This window comes from Triticum urartu, chromosome 2A (assembly GCF_056163025.1).
Source record: "Triticum urartu cultivar PI428250 chromosome 2A, HENAU_Tu73, whole genome shotgun sequence".
Classification (NCBI taxonomy): domain Eukaryota; kingdom Viridiplantae; phylum Streptophyta; class Magnoliopsida; order Poales; family Poaceae; genus Triticum; species Triticum urartu.
In genome coordinates, this window is record NC_141874.1 from 269,357,445 (window position 1) to 269,372,258 (window position 14,814).

Sequence of the window (14,814 nt, forward strand, 5' to 3'; positions counted from 1 at the left end):
CGTGTGGGCGGCGACACTGGCTACGCCGAGCATACTTGGACTCTGCAGAGCTGGACTTTCCCGTCGATGTGGACATGGAAAACCCATGGTGTTATTTGGACTCCAACAATGTGCACGGGGACTCCAAGGAGGTTCACCTGGACATCTGCATTTTCAAGTTAAATGTTGATCATTAGTCTTCGCTCAATGTAATCCGCTGTCTAAGCATATGGAGACTTCCATGCATGATCTTGCTCTACTGGAGTATCGCGCATGAATAAAAGTGTATCCATTTATGGTTTAGTCTAGAATCTTCCATGTATGAATTTTTACTACAGTACTGGTGAAAGACTTATGATGAACCATTTCTTACATATCTTCTGCCCCTCCCAAGTCATCCTGATTTAATCCCTTCGTCTAGGTGTATAAGGGCATGGTTAATACTTAAATAGTATAGCCAGCTGTTGGCTACAAGAAAGTGCCATGTCATCTGTAGCCAACATGTATAACAATGCATACTCAAAAACTAATTCTTGAAGATCATTTCCTGCAAAGCACAATAAGAGTTATTTCTTCACAAGTTTTGGATGTAGGTTGAACAGTTGAACGCTTTTGTTTGCAAAAGATACTTTTTATCTATTTCACCCGGATGTTTGTGAGCTCTAGAGATGAAATAATATCCGAACAAACCTATCCGAATGAACTAACCGAGGCATCTCCACCTTAATTTTCTCTTGCAAGTCGTGAGTGGTCCCTTCATCGTGAAAATGCTCTGGCCGTCGCATTGATTTGCATGCATGGATAGCACCACCATATTTTCAAAGGAGGAGCGAGCTCTATATTTCAGCCAAGGCATGCATGATTTGAGGAATTATGGTTGGGCATGCATGTAGAAAAGGGAGGAGAGTGATTTGCATGCGAGGGATTAAAGGAAGGGAGGCCAGCAGCTAGGCATTCAAAGGAGGCTGCATGCAAGATTACACGGGATCCAGATACTAGTCCCAAAACTAGTTCCTCTTTTTGCGAACATGCCTTGGTACGAAAGATTGACAAGTTAGGCCCAGTAAAAATGGATGGAGGGAGTAGTAGTACATGTAGAGGGCGGCGCTGCACAGGAGTCTCACCTCTCACCCCGCTCGTGGCGCCAGTAAAGCCATCATATCACAAAACCCAACCACTCCCAGTAATAAGTGGCCTGATAAAATAAACGGACAAGCAACCATCACATCCCTCCGTATTTTTTGCATTTCATCTCTCTGCATTTACTTTCTCCGGTTCATCTCGCACACTCGATTCCTAGCTACTACTCCTAGGGCCAGTTCTTTTGGCGGCTTCCCCAGCTTTTCCCACAAGACTAGTCACAGTGGAGAGTAACAATAAGGCGCCTCACTCATTTATTTGGGATTCTAAACTACTATTCCGTCCTGGTTTATTCCTCACCATTGTAATTTGTGCTAAATTTTGACCAAAGATTTAACTGGTTTTTCCTCACCATTGTAATTTGTGCTAAATTTTGACCAAAAATTTGACACAGATTACAATGGGGACCAATAAACCAGGACGGAGGTAGTAGTTATGGGATTACTAATCTAAAAGCCTAAAAGAACTGGCCCCTGGTACTCCTAATAGTAGTAGTACTCAAGTTGGAATTCCAATTGCATGGCACAACCTGTTAGGCAAAAAATTTGATACAGGGTGTAGGATGCGGTTTGTGAATTTTCATGCCTTTCCAACCAGTGAGATACTCCGTACAAAGTACGACAGAGAAATAACCACAGAGAAGGAAGCTAAAAGTAAACAATCAAATGAGCATTTTTGCATTTGTTTTGCGTTGAATCGTTTCACAAGCTTGACTAGTGCTGTTTTTCCACTTTTACAAAAACCGCATCGTAATGTTAAAACGTGCATTTGCACGTGCATAAGTAGTAGTAGTACTCCCTCTGTCTAGTTGTGTAAGTCTTCCCTCCATCTTGGTCACAATGCACAACCGAAGATGACTTATTGACCTGGACGGAGGGAGTAGCACAGTCTGCAAGCATAAATCGAGAGAGACGTGTAGTGTGATAGTATATAGTAAAGTTTGTGCTATATGCACATACTTGCAAAATGCTTACGAATACACAAGGTTTCCAAACTTTCCCTTTTACATACTTAATTAAGGACGCTAAAAATTCCTGAATGTTCGGGATTTATCGTTTGCGTACCAAAACTAATGAGATCGCCTTACGAAACAAAAATTATACTCCTCCTAAAAGCCACGGCGCTCGCAGGAGCGCTTGCGGCGCGCCACGAGTGCCCTGGTGCGTGGCCGTTTCCCAGCGTGCCGACACAACGCCTCTTCCTCAGCCTCGCAACTCGCGAGGTGCTGATTGGCGGCTTGCCGGCGGCCGAGCGCGATCTCACCAGTGTGGTGATCCGGCGCCAACAGGTACTCCTCCTCGCTGGAAGCGTGCACCCGGTCCACGTACCGCCAAGCGTAGATGAGGCGCTTGGGCCCGACTGCACTCAGGGCGTCGGCACGGGCGTCCTCCGCCACCCTCACGGCCCTCACACGAGCCTTCTGCCCAAGAGCCAATTGCCTGACTCTCTCGGACGCGACAAAGGCCTCCCAGGCAGCTTGTTCCGCGGTGCGCTTCTCTTCCTCGGCCTTCTTCTCTGCCTCTATTTTGGCGCGCTTTCCTGGAGGCAAAGCCTCCCACAAGGCGACATCCATTTCTTTCCAAAGCTCCTCAAGGCTGGGGGGCTCGGCGGGCGGCGCGGCGTTCTCCTCGTAGCGGGGAGCCGACGCGTCCTCCGGCGCGCGTGCTGGCAAGATTGGGAACGCCGACGCGTCCACCTCGATGCGTCGCGGCGAGGAGCGGAACGCCTACGCGTCCTCCTCGACTAATGGCGGTGAGGAATGGAACGGCGACGCGTGACCATCTGCGCGGTGCTGCGAGGGGCTCCTAGGGCTTGGGAGGTGTGATGCCATGGTGGTCGACGTGAGAGGGAGGGGGAGGAGATAGTGATGAACGTGAACGAGAGGGGGGGGGGAATAGCGAGGTCGTGGGAGGCGCAAAATTTATGGCGAGCAATGGCACACCTACGTAAGATATGGACTGAGCTACACTGACTTAACTGCAGGTCCAGTTGTGTCACTGACATGTGGGCCAGACCCATGTTGGGCCCATATGTCAGTGACCGAATGCACCTGCACTTAAGTAACAACTACGTGGGCATATTTGTTGGAGTAAATTACGGGGGAGCGAAGGGGTGGAAATATTGCTGGTCACAACGGATTGCATGAGCATGGGGGAAGGAGAGTCATGCATGTAGATTTTTTTCACACGGGGTGGAGTGGTGGGACCGCTGGAGGGAGAAGGAGAGTTTGGCAGGCATATTATTTCCACACATGGAGAGGAAAAGATTTGGAGACGAACGGGCTTCCTGCAGGTATGGGGAATGGTGCATAATAAGTCATCTTGCATGCCAGGCTAGGTATAGTCTCAAGTCATTAAAAACAAACACGCCCCACACATGTTCATATTTCAAGGTCCACTAAATTATTGCATGCGGTGATTAAGCCTGGCCATAATGGTGGTATCTTAGCACACGGGAATAGCAAACATGCTGATGTGGCAAAGAATTAAAGAAGAGAGGTGGGTTAGAGTAACTAGTGTTCATGCATGCGTTGGTAAACACATTTTTTTGTGGAGAATGACAGCACTAGTTGAGTACTTCTGCAGACTTCAAAAACTATTCCACAATGTGTTAACATTCACAATGTCAAATCAATATTTTTACACTCATTATAAAACGTAGTTCTTATACTCATTATAATCAGTACTCCCTCCGTCTAGGTGAGCAAGTCATCTTAGATTGTGCACTGTGACCAAGGAGGAGGGGAAAATGAGAGATCTTTGTCACATCCCTAGTTCTGGTATGATCCTAGGCTTGCTTGTGCATCATGTTTAAATTTCAAATAAATTTGAAATGGGGAAAGTTGCAAACCCTAGCACCAAAGCAAATTCAAATAGGTTCAACTTTAAAATGGATTTTCAATGAACCCAAAATGCTATTAAAAAATGTTCATGCTCTTTGGATAATGTTGGGAACAACAACCAGAAGTGATGCACATTTTTGCTACACATTTTGGATTTTTGAATCAATGCATAAATATTTGATTTGGAGCTGTTTAAATTATATAAATATTTTAATGGCTCCAAAAATGTTGGGAATTGGTAAGGGCCTCTGGAATATTATATCTAGATGCCAAAAATATTTTCAGCATTTATAAAAGTGTTTTAACATTTCTTTTGGATACAAAACAAATGTCAGAAATAGAAAAAGAAAAAAGGAAAAGGATTTACCTGACTTACCTGGCGCCCCACCATGGCCCAGCAATGGCCCGGCCCAACTGGCCGTTGTCAGTCGTCTCCCTCGCCAGGAGGCAGCAGCGAAAGGGAGCACGGCGAGCGTGCATGCCCGCCAGGCAGCTGCTTGCTGCCTCCTCTCCCTCCTCGGCGGTGTCCACCCCCAAGAGCTCCACCGAGCCCCCCTGGTGTCTCTCCATTCTCCCCGAGCTCCTCCCCATCCTCTATCTCGCTCTCCCCCTCTGTCCCGAGCGCAGCGGAGAACACCGCCGTCCGCCACCGCGACCACCGCCTTCCCCTCGCCTCTCCGACGTGCCCACGAGTTCCGCCTCGTCGCCCTAGTCCTCTCCGCCGGGCCACGCGGCGCCGGATGCCTCGAAGCATCGTCCCCGACCCCTTCATCCTCCTCGGGTCGCCGGAGATCCGCCTCGCCGCCCCGCTCGCTCCGACGCTCCTCCGGCCTCACCGACCTGCTCGTCCGACTCGCCGTGAGCCACTGACCTGAACCCCCTCCTTTGCGCTCCATTTGCACGTTGTAGCCATCGCTCCGCCGGAGACCGAACCGCGCCGCCGCCCGAGCTTCTCGCCGCCGTGGCCACAACCGTCGTAGCTCCCAACCGAGCACAGCCACGTGCTCACCGCGCCGCGTAGGTGCCGTAGGAGCTAAGCACGCCACTCCACGGCCACCGCGGCCCCGTTCCCGAGTGCGCCCGAACTCCGGTGTCCCTCCGCTCGTCGGTGCCGTCGACTCCGGCCACCCCAGCCCCTCTCGTGTGCTTCCCTGGATGCGGCGCACGCCCAGCTTCACGTAGAGCCCCTCCGCCGTCCTTTTGGTCGCCTGAGGGCGATACCCGTGCCTCCGCCGTGCGTGCTATCGGCGGCGCCGAGCCACCGGCGTGTTGGGCCTGTTGACCAGGGGTTTGACCTCCCCTGGGCCATTGACATGTGGGGCCAGCCCCATCTAATTACCTAGTTTAGGGTTAACTAAAATAGGATTAGCCCTGTGACACTAACACGTGGGCCCCACCGTCCAGGTTTGACCTGGACCGAGCCGCTGACCTGCTGACGCCTCTGTGACGTCGCGCTGACGCAGTAATTGATTTCTGGATTTTAAATAATTTAGAGAATTCCAGAAAATAGTTAAAATTTCTAAAAATCATAGAAATTAAACCATAGCTCAGAATGAAATAATTTATATATGAAAAATCATCAGAAAAATGCTAGGAATCCATTTATGCTAGTTTCATGCATGAAAAAATAACTTATACTTGCTGTATAAGTGAAAATGTAATAATGGCATGATATATACTTAATTTGGGGTTTCCATATGAACCCTTGATTATATGGACTTCAACCAAATTGATGCTACATGCATTAGGGCAAATCATAGCATCTTTGAAATGTCATCTTCATGCATCATATTGTTGCATATGGTTGTTTATTGATTGCCGGCACCGTTCCCTCTCGATAGGTTCTACTCCGGAAGGTGTCCCGAGTACCTGTCTGAGGAGCAGTGCTTCTTTGTGGATCTATCAGGGAAGCAAACCCCCTTGAGCATCTCGATAAATCCCACTCTCTCGCTCCTGCTCCTTTTACTGCATTAGGACAACAACGATTCAAACTGCTACTTTCTGCTGCGGTAGCTGAACCCATTCCTCTGCATGACCTGTCATTGCCACAGTAAATAGTTGAAACCCACTAGCATGTGTAGGAGTTGCTTGAGACTTGATGTGCCTGCTCATCCATGCTTGTTTTTCTTTATGCCAGCTATGCTTAGAGTTGTGTCAGGTCTGATTCATCGGGAATGAATCGGAGTGGTGAACATGTCCTACCGGTAAAGGCTAAGTGTGTGAACACGTTTTGGTAAAGGTAGCGATGAGAGGCCATGTAGGAGTACATGGTGGGTTGTCTCATTGGAACCGTCCTTAAGCACTGAGTTTTGTGTATGTTATCCAAGTCCAGTTACTACCACACATTGGGTTCCGGTTATCCGGCCCCTCTCGACTTATTAATCCGCTTGATCTCTGTCCAGGAGTTGCAACTAGTTTCTGGCATTTGTAGGTAGTGCTACTTGTCTACCAGGTGGTGTCTGACGGGACGGTCTTGGGACAGACTAGGCACCATGGCACGGTGTACCAAGTGGCACCCGAATGGTAGGCTTGGGAACCCTGCACACATCGTTTGGGGCCGTGAGTGACACCCCGGCCGGATCTCCTTGCGGACGGAACCCGAATAGGTGATAAACCTGGACGAGAGACTTGTGTGGTTAGTCAGGTCGTGGCCGACTCCCTCGCCCGGCTTCCGCTTGAAGGTTACTGAGGTACATGACGTGTACAGGGCTATAAGTGGCGGGAGCGTGTGTGAAGAAGTACACCCCTGCAGGGTCAATATCATCTATTCGAATAGCCGTTTTCCTCGGATATGGAAACTTGGAGAACTTATGTAGTACATAGACAACTTGAAGTGGATACTCTAAAATCCGCAAGATAAGCGTGAGTGCTATGGATGGCCTTCTCGTAGGAAGACGGGAACGGATCCATAGTGGAGTATTGATATGGTGAACATGTGGACTCGTGTGCGTCTTCTTACCTCAAAGAAGTTTCTGATACTCGTAGTATAGGTTAGCCACTAAGTCAAAGCTGGCTTGCTGCTGTTAAACTCCACCACCCCCTTTGTTGATAATGTTGCATATGTAGATAGCTCTGATGTAAGACTTGCTGGGTACCTTTGCCTCACATTTGCTTATTTATGTTTAGCAGTTGGTTACACTAGTGGCTTCGACGAGTAGCTTGTATCCCAGCTACGATCTTGTACCCTTGGGAGGGTCGTGTTTAGTCAGGCTTCTTAGTCTTTTCCTTTGTAGTTGTCTGTACTCAGACATGTAATGTTTCCATTGCTTATATGCTCTGAATGATGGGTCATGAGACCCCTGTTTGAACTGAATGCTATGTGGCTCTTCTGGGCCTTTATCTATATGAGTTTGAGTTATGTTGTGATGCCATGATGTACAGCACATACTTGCATGTTATGCATACGTGTAACATGTATTGCTATGTGTGGGATCCGACAAACTAGTTGTTTAACTATGATAGCCTCTCTTTTGGGGAAATGTAGTCTTGTGCTTCCATGTGCCATAGTAGTCCGCTACAGCCCGGTTCACCGGAGTCCTGCTAGCCCAACACTACTGCTCCAGAACACTTGACTGGCCGGCATGTGATTCACTTCGTTCCTATGTCTGTCCCTTCGGGGAAATGTCACGCGGTGACATCCGGAGTCCTGTCTAGCCTGCTACAGCCCGGGTTCCCGGTGTCCTGTTAGCCCAGTGCTACAGCCCGGATTCATACGCTGTTGACCGACATGCTCGAGGTTGATTCATGTATGCCTATCCCTGTAAGTTAGTGCTACTTTGGGTTCACGACTAGTCATGTCGGCCCGGGTTCTCTGTCATATGGATGCTAGCGACACTATCATATACGTGAGCCAAAAGGCGCAAACGGTCCCGGGCCAGGTAAGGTGGCACCCGTGGGAATACCGTGCGTGAGGCCGCAAAGTGATATGAAGTGTTACATGCTAGATCGGTGTGACTTAGGATCGGGGTCCCGACAATCTTAATGTTTATTTGCTAATTAATAGCATTGCATGCAATGAACTAACCACTACATGCCGTGTTTGGTAGTCTCAAGTCATTAAAAGCATGCACACCCACATCTCCTATTGGTTGATATGTCAAGAAACAAGAAACGAGGTGGAAGTTAATGCACCGCGCCTAAGTATTTTAGGAATATTGTATCGAATGAGTGTACTGGTGCGGCTAGTTAATTATTATAACATGGTGTTTAAAAAAAGTATAAATTTGGTCAAACACTTTGCAAATGGTTGACAGGAGTAAAAAGGACGAGAGGGAGTATCATGCATGCGGAGTAGGCAAAAAAAATTGCTTGTCTAAAAAAAGGCAAAAAAATTACTCATTTATAGCCGGTCGAAGTCTCCAAGGGCGCGACCGCGCGAGGGAGGCGAAGGTCGTGGGAGGCGCGACATTTGACGGAATTAAGTGAAGTTACATCAACAAGCTGGCATGGCATGCGAACAGGCAGAAGCTATACCGTCAGGCCTATGATATGGGTCTAGTAGACATGACATCTAGTGGGTCCCGCATAGTTCTCGAGAACTCTTTGTGGGCTTGCAACAGTTTATCCACCTGGCAAGCCAGCAACCCCACGCCGTTCGCACGCCCTACTCGTCCCCGTCTTCTACCTTACAACAGTTTGCTCCCAGTCGTCCCGTCCTTTCACATTAGTTCGGTCCTAGTTTTTTTGCGGGGTACAACAGTTCAACTTCTCCTAACCCTCCTCCAAAATCCATGGCCTCCCAAATCTCCATGGTCGCCGCTGAGTACCAGGTTAGAGCCATCACCGGCGATCAGTTCATCGTCATCTACACACGTGGATCCGAGACGGTGAAAGCATGGCTAGCTCGCTTCCTACGCATGTTCAACAGTTCAACGGATGAGTGGGTCGCTCGGCTAGATGTTGAGTACACCACAGTCCTGAGACGAGAGAAGGATCTAAAGGACGAAGAGAGGAAGAAGCCCGCTCTGATCCAGGTTTGCGTACATAACGTTTGCTTGGTCTACCACATCTGCCATGCCGACGTTGAGTGCCAGGATTTTAAGAACTTCCTCAAGGACAAATGAGTGAAATTCATTACTGTAGGCTTTAAGAACGACAGTGACATCCAGCGTCGGATAGGTCTCGTTGTAGGCCAGCCCTTCGATCTCCAGAAGGCAAGCCTGGTGTCCTCCTCTCAACCTTTAATGCTGACCCTGGCAGCAGCCATGATTGATCCTTCGTACACTAAACTGAAGAAACCTCATCACGAGTTTCATCATGCATGGGAGTCGAAGACATTAGATGAAGATCACATCCTGTACGCAGCAATGGATGCCTACCTTTGTTTAAATATCTACAAGGGTTGGATGAAGAAGCAGAGCTCGGTGTTCGGTTCAAGCAAAGAAGCGTCGGCGAAGAGGACGAGGAAGAGGGACGAGAACGAAGTCGAGGACGTGGACTCGGACTCCAAACAGGTGGCAGTGCCATCGCTCATGCTGGTTCTACTCCAGTGTCAAGCGGACTAGTTGCTTATTAGTTTATTTTCAAGGGTGTGTTGTGCTGAGGCCCCAGCAGAACTATGTTTATGTTATTTCTCGTTATTTGAACTCTTTAGTACGTACAGTAGTACTAGTACTATGTCTTACTACTGTTCTTCTTGCAGTTGGTACTACTGCTCGTATCTTCGTGTTCCGACTGTAGTTAATACGTTCGTACTAGTAGTATAATTTGGGTTAGTCGATTTGTGAAAGAAGTTCGATAGAGCGAAGGAAGATGACAGCAGAAGAGGTGGAAGAAGCCCTTCTAGCCATCCATGTTGCATCAAACGGCTCACATGAGTCGACTGACCCAAATTGCTCCTTCAGATTGCAGGATCCACGTGGCATTCAAGGTGTCAAAGGTAGATTCCGCGTCCGCACCCGGTTAGCGGGCTCGACGCGCGCGCGACCGGCTTCCGCCGCGACAGCCACCATGCGCGCCTCCTCCGCGCGGGCGGAGACGACAATGACACGCTAGTTCCTCCTCGCCGACGTGCTGGAGCACGCGCTCGTCCTCCTCTTCGTACGTTGCGTGCATAGACGCGGCTCCACCAGCTGCTCGCGTGCTTGGTAGCGCGGCGGCATCGCGAGGAGGGACTGCAAACGACGTGAGCGGGCGAGCCTTCGGCTTCATGGCACAGGGATGGCGGCGACACGGCGGTGATGGGCGAGAAATTGTTGGCCAGAGCAGGCGGGCGCCGGCATGCGCAACGGCGGCGCCAGCATATTGATGAGTGCGCGTGTGGGAGCTTACTTTAGTTTTAAATATAAGGTTGGTCAAACTTAAAAGAAAATTGTACTAGTACATGTAAACATTAGACTTAGGCAGTGCTTTTATTAGTTAGTACCACAGCCACGATACGGAATCCTGTGCAAGCGCATGAACCGCGACCGTGCGGTCGACCGAACGGTGCGTCACCGTGTCACGCTCGAAGGACATCCACTGAACCTTTTTGTGTGTGTGCAAAAAATCCTCGAGTATTAATCAACTTTTTTTCCTGTGAAAGTTCTTGACGCTGCAATATTTCCATATATTTGAATTTAGCTATAGTTCGTGTTTATTTGGATTTCGACGTTTTAGGTGCGCCCTAGTTTATTTTTAATACTAATTTTGTGTGTGTGACTGAGAGAGAATGTGTGTATGTGTCCATATGTGTGTTGTGGCGGAAGGGCAATGTGGAGACGGTGTGTGTGTGATACAGACATAGAGAGGTGTGAATGTGCAAATGATCATGCATGAGTGAGACATAGACAGATGCCGATAGGTTGTGTATACATGAGAGAACGATCTTCTAGTTTACTTGTGTGCGTGTGTGTGTGAGAGAGAGAGAGACAGAGAGAGGAGCATCCGTAACACAACAACCATCTCTCTCGATTCGTCCGTCCCTCGCACGGTTGCATGCAACACATGCATCAACGCGCACATTTTGACACCCTCACCCGGCCCCTGCCCACCTCAAGGCCCGCACAATCTCTTCGTGAATACCCAGTTCTCTCCTTAGATTTGTTTTCTCTCAATATCTGACACACACACACACATAGAGAGAGAGAGACACGCAGCACAACACACACACACACTCCCCCGAGCACACAATTCATCCCCATCCAAGGTTATACGGCGACCACTCTTGCTTGTGCTTCTTTGCACCCCAACATGCACAAAACCTCAATCTTCAAAGAGGGCAACGAGCAGATCGAAGACGGCGACCACACCGCGCTAGAGAATGCGGGGTCATTTGGAAGAAGGGTGATCTGACGACGGCTGACTGACTCCTCCCCCCGCCCTCTCTCTTGCACAAAATTACCAATTCCTCTCTCCCCTGCACAAAATTGTCAATTCCTCAACCCACGAGATCCTTCCCCTCTCGTCCATGTTTTTCCTGCTCTCTCATCAAACATGTTGTCTCTTATCCTTCCACGTATACAGAATCCAGATGCACACGCATCTCATGTATATTACATGTATGCATCTTTCTCACAGACCTAACTTCTTCCTCTCTCTTTCTCTCTCTCTGTCTCTATCTCGTTAGGTTTGATTCCTACTCTCTCGTCCACATACATACAATCTTTCCCGCCCTATCTGCTCCATCTTCAAAAGCTCTCTCTGCATGTTTCATTCACACATTGGGATATGTCAAAATGTTGCTTCTATAATGGCTGATGTAGAGTTATGGTTGTTCTTGTTGCATCCTACAAAGTAATAACTATGAAATGCATTTAGATTCTCATTTGACTGGGATTATGTGAGTTTGAGCATGTTGTGAAGTACTATAGACCTTGTATACATCTTGGGATTCGACAATGATTGTAACTATTAAATTGTATAGACCATTACATTCGGAGTCAATAGCCTAATATATTTATTTCACAATTTCAACAAATGATTAGCTCACTACAAACTAAGAAAACAAATGTGTACTCCCTCCATTTTTATTTAAGTCCGCGTATTAGCATTGGTCAAAGTCAAGTTTTGTAAACTCTCAGAAAGCTTATAACAAAAAATATTAAAATATACAATAACAAATAAATACCATTAGATTCATTATTGAATGTACTTTCACATCATACATATTTCTTATGGTAAATGTTTATATTTTTCTATAAACTTGGTCAAACTTTAGGAAGTTTGACTTCGGTAAAACCTAATATGCAGAGTTTACTACTACTACTCGCTAGTTGCTTAGCCGAATCACTCAACACGCCACACGGGGAGTCCAGTTTCACAAAATTTTGAGGTCGACGGGAAAATCTCCTGCGACCCTGATTCGAGCAGCGGGAAGTTACCATCATAGCCTTCAGAACAGGCCTACAGATGACGCTTGGTAGGGGCTGTTTTTGTAACTTCAGGTTCACCCTACCCAGCCAACCCCACCCCGACACCCAGAGTAGTACACCTGAATACTCCGCATTTTCTATCCCCACCGCAAAATAGACTTCTCCACGGCACCGCAGCCTTCGTGCTCCTCCCTTTACATCGGCGGACTCGTCCACCGCAGCGCATCTGCCTCATCGACGACCTCGTACGCCGCACTGGAGCCGGTCCACCGTCGTCGTCGTACACGGAACCTGTTCCCCGACATTGTCTTCCATGGTCTCAGATCTGCTTCCCGGAAGCCGACGCCAAGCACAGAAGTACCACCGTCGTGGAGAATGAACTGACTCCTGTTGCTGACCATGACTCACAGAGGCCGCCGCGACCATCGTTCTCCTCCTCGATTGGTAATGTGTGTATTGAATCACTTAGCAGTACATCTGCAGTTTCGTACCTACCCTTCAAATTCCTGGGTGCTATTGTTCCCGTAAAAGTAATTGGATATAGCCTCCATTATCCAACAGGATATCACCTTGTAATTGTGCGTCTCTCCTGTATCGCGCTGTGCTTGGGTAGGTTTTTCATCTGCAACCAGTAGTGTGGCAAATGATGGAATGGTTTTTACAACTAGCAAAATGCCCATGCATTGCACGCATCAAGATGCATTTGTATGAGTAGTCTATCTTGTTGGAGATGCTCTAACATGGCAGACGAGTGCTTTAATATTGCCCACAAGATGCGCGAGTATTACTAGTAGTATATTTTTCTTGCCATGCTGAGATTTTAAAACCACGAGTGCGAACATGCAGAGGAGCAATGAAGACCAAACACGGGATATTCGGGACATCTTCAAGGAGCGTGGCAAGTTAAAGAGGAGCTGCACCGAACCTGTAAAACGAGCTTTGGTAAGTAACACCCTTTCAATTACTTTCGTGTAGCCTCGTGTTCTTCGATGTGTATATGTTGTAGTTTCTGTATCTCTTAAGCATGGTGTTCTTCGATGTGTAATAAGAAGAGTCTTAATCGTCCTAATGCTTTCGTTTTTAGGTTGATGTAGGAAGTGGGTGTTCTCACCTTGTAGTCTATTTTTATTTACTTTTTCCTTTTGAATTCACTTCTCCGAGTTCTGTTTATCTGGCTTCTACTAAATGGATCTAGGTTGCTCTGAGTATTGATCTAAAAAAGAAGTAACATCATGTCAAGATGCAATTCCTGTGAGGAGGGAAGTATGGTCAACCTCGAGGTCATGTTTCCAAAATGAGGCTGGATTACACACAAGGTGTCAGTTCCCTAATGATGCTAGATTAGACACAAGGTGCAAATTCCCAGATGATGCTGGATTACACACAAGCCAGGTGGAGTCATCAACTGTTCGTGTCCTCGTGGCATTAGTAAAGGCTGAAAGAAAGCGTGCGGTAGCCCTTGAGAATGTAGCTGAGTTCCTGAAGAAGCGAAAGGAGCAATCAGATGCTCTCTTCAGCCAAGCCAAAGAAGAGATGGAAGAAGCCAGAAATAAGCTAGTAGAGGCAGAGCAGGCTAGGCGTCTCCTGCTATCTAAAACTGTTGTCAATACAAAATTTCCTTCATAATAGCTAGGTTCAAATGTTTATCCAGTCAGCATACCTGTTGTGATGTCCGTGCATCTACTGATGTGGCACAAAATGTTTTTTTTCGGGTCATGTAATAACAACAATTACTTTCCAAACAATAATAGATGAAGCATTGGACATGGTATAGTTCACGCGCAAGCCCGACATTCCAAGTTCAACTTCCACATCAAACTCATGTTCACAGATATCTGCACATTCATACATAATGTCCACAACCATGTTTCACTTCAAAGCCAAAAAAAATGTGAGGAGAGTTATAAATAAAGAAAATCCTCTACTAGTTCCTGCTACCAGTGCGAGCACAACAAGTCAAGACCATGCGTAAATTAATTATATTTTAGTCATTTTTTGTGTTCTAAAATGCCTACCAGCTCACGGAAGGACATGTTTCCAGCACACGCGCAGATTCAATGAAGGCAGGCAGGGCAGTCTTAAGTTGTTTGCACGCGGCGAGGAGGCGTGCTCAGCTGGGCCTGCAGCGAGTGCGGCCCTCTTGGCCGGCGCGCCGGTTCAATGCCTGCGCTATGAGAGGTCGCGTCCGTGTCAGAGCAATCACTCCTGCCAGTCGTTTTTTGTTTGGGTATAACAAAATCTCATTTTCCATTCACATTTTACAAGTAAAGTTCGTGGACAAACTTTGACCCAAAGTACGATGGGGACTAGTAAACAAGAATGGAGGTAGTAGTTTTTTAATCGAAGAAGGGTTTCCCCTTCCGATTTTCATTAAAGAAAACCAGAATCTAAATCTAAACCATAGTATTTGCCCTAGAACTACCAGGTTCAACATCTCGCAACATAAACCCATACAACCTCCATCGAAAAAAAACAAACCATACAACCATACGCCAAGGAGGTACGTAGTACTATGAATTCCATTTTCGCTCCATACCAATCGTTCTAAAAACTACTTACTAC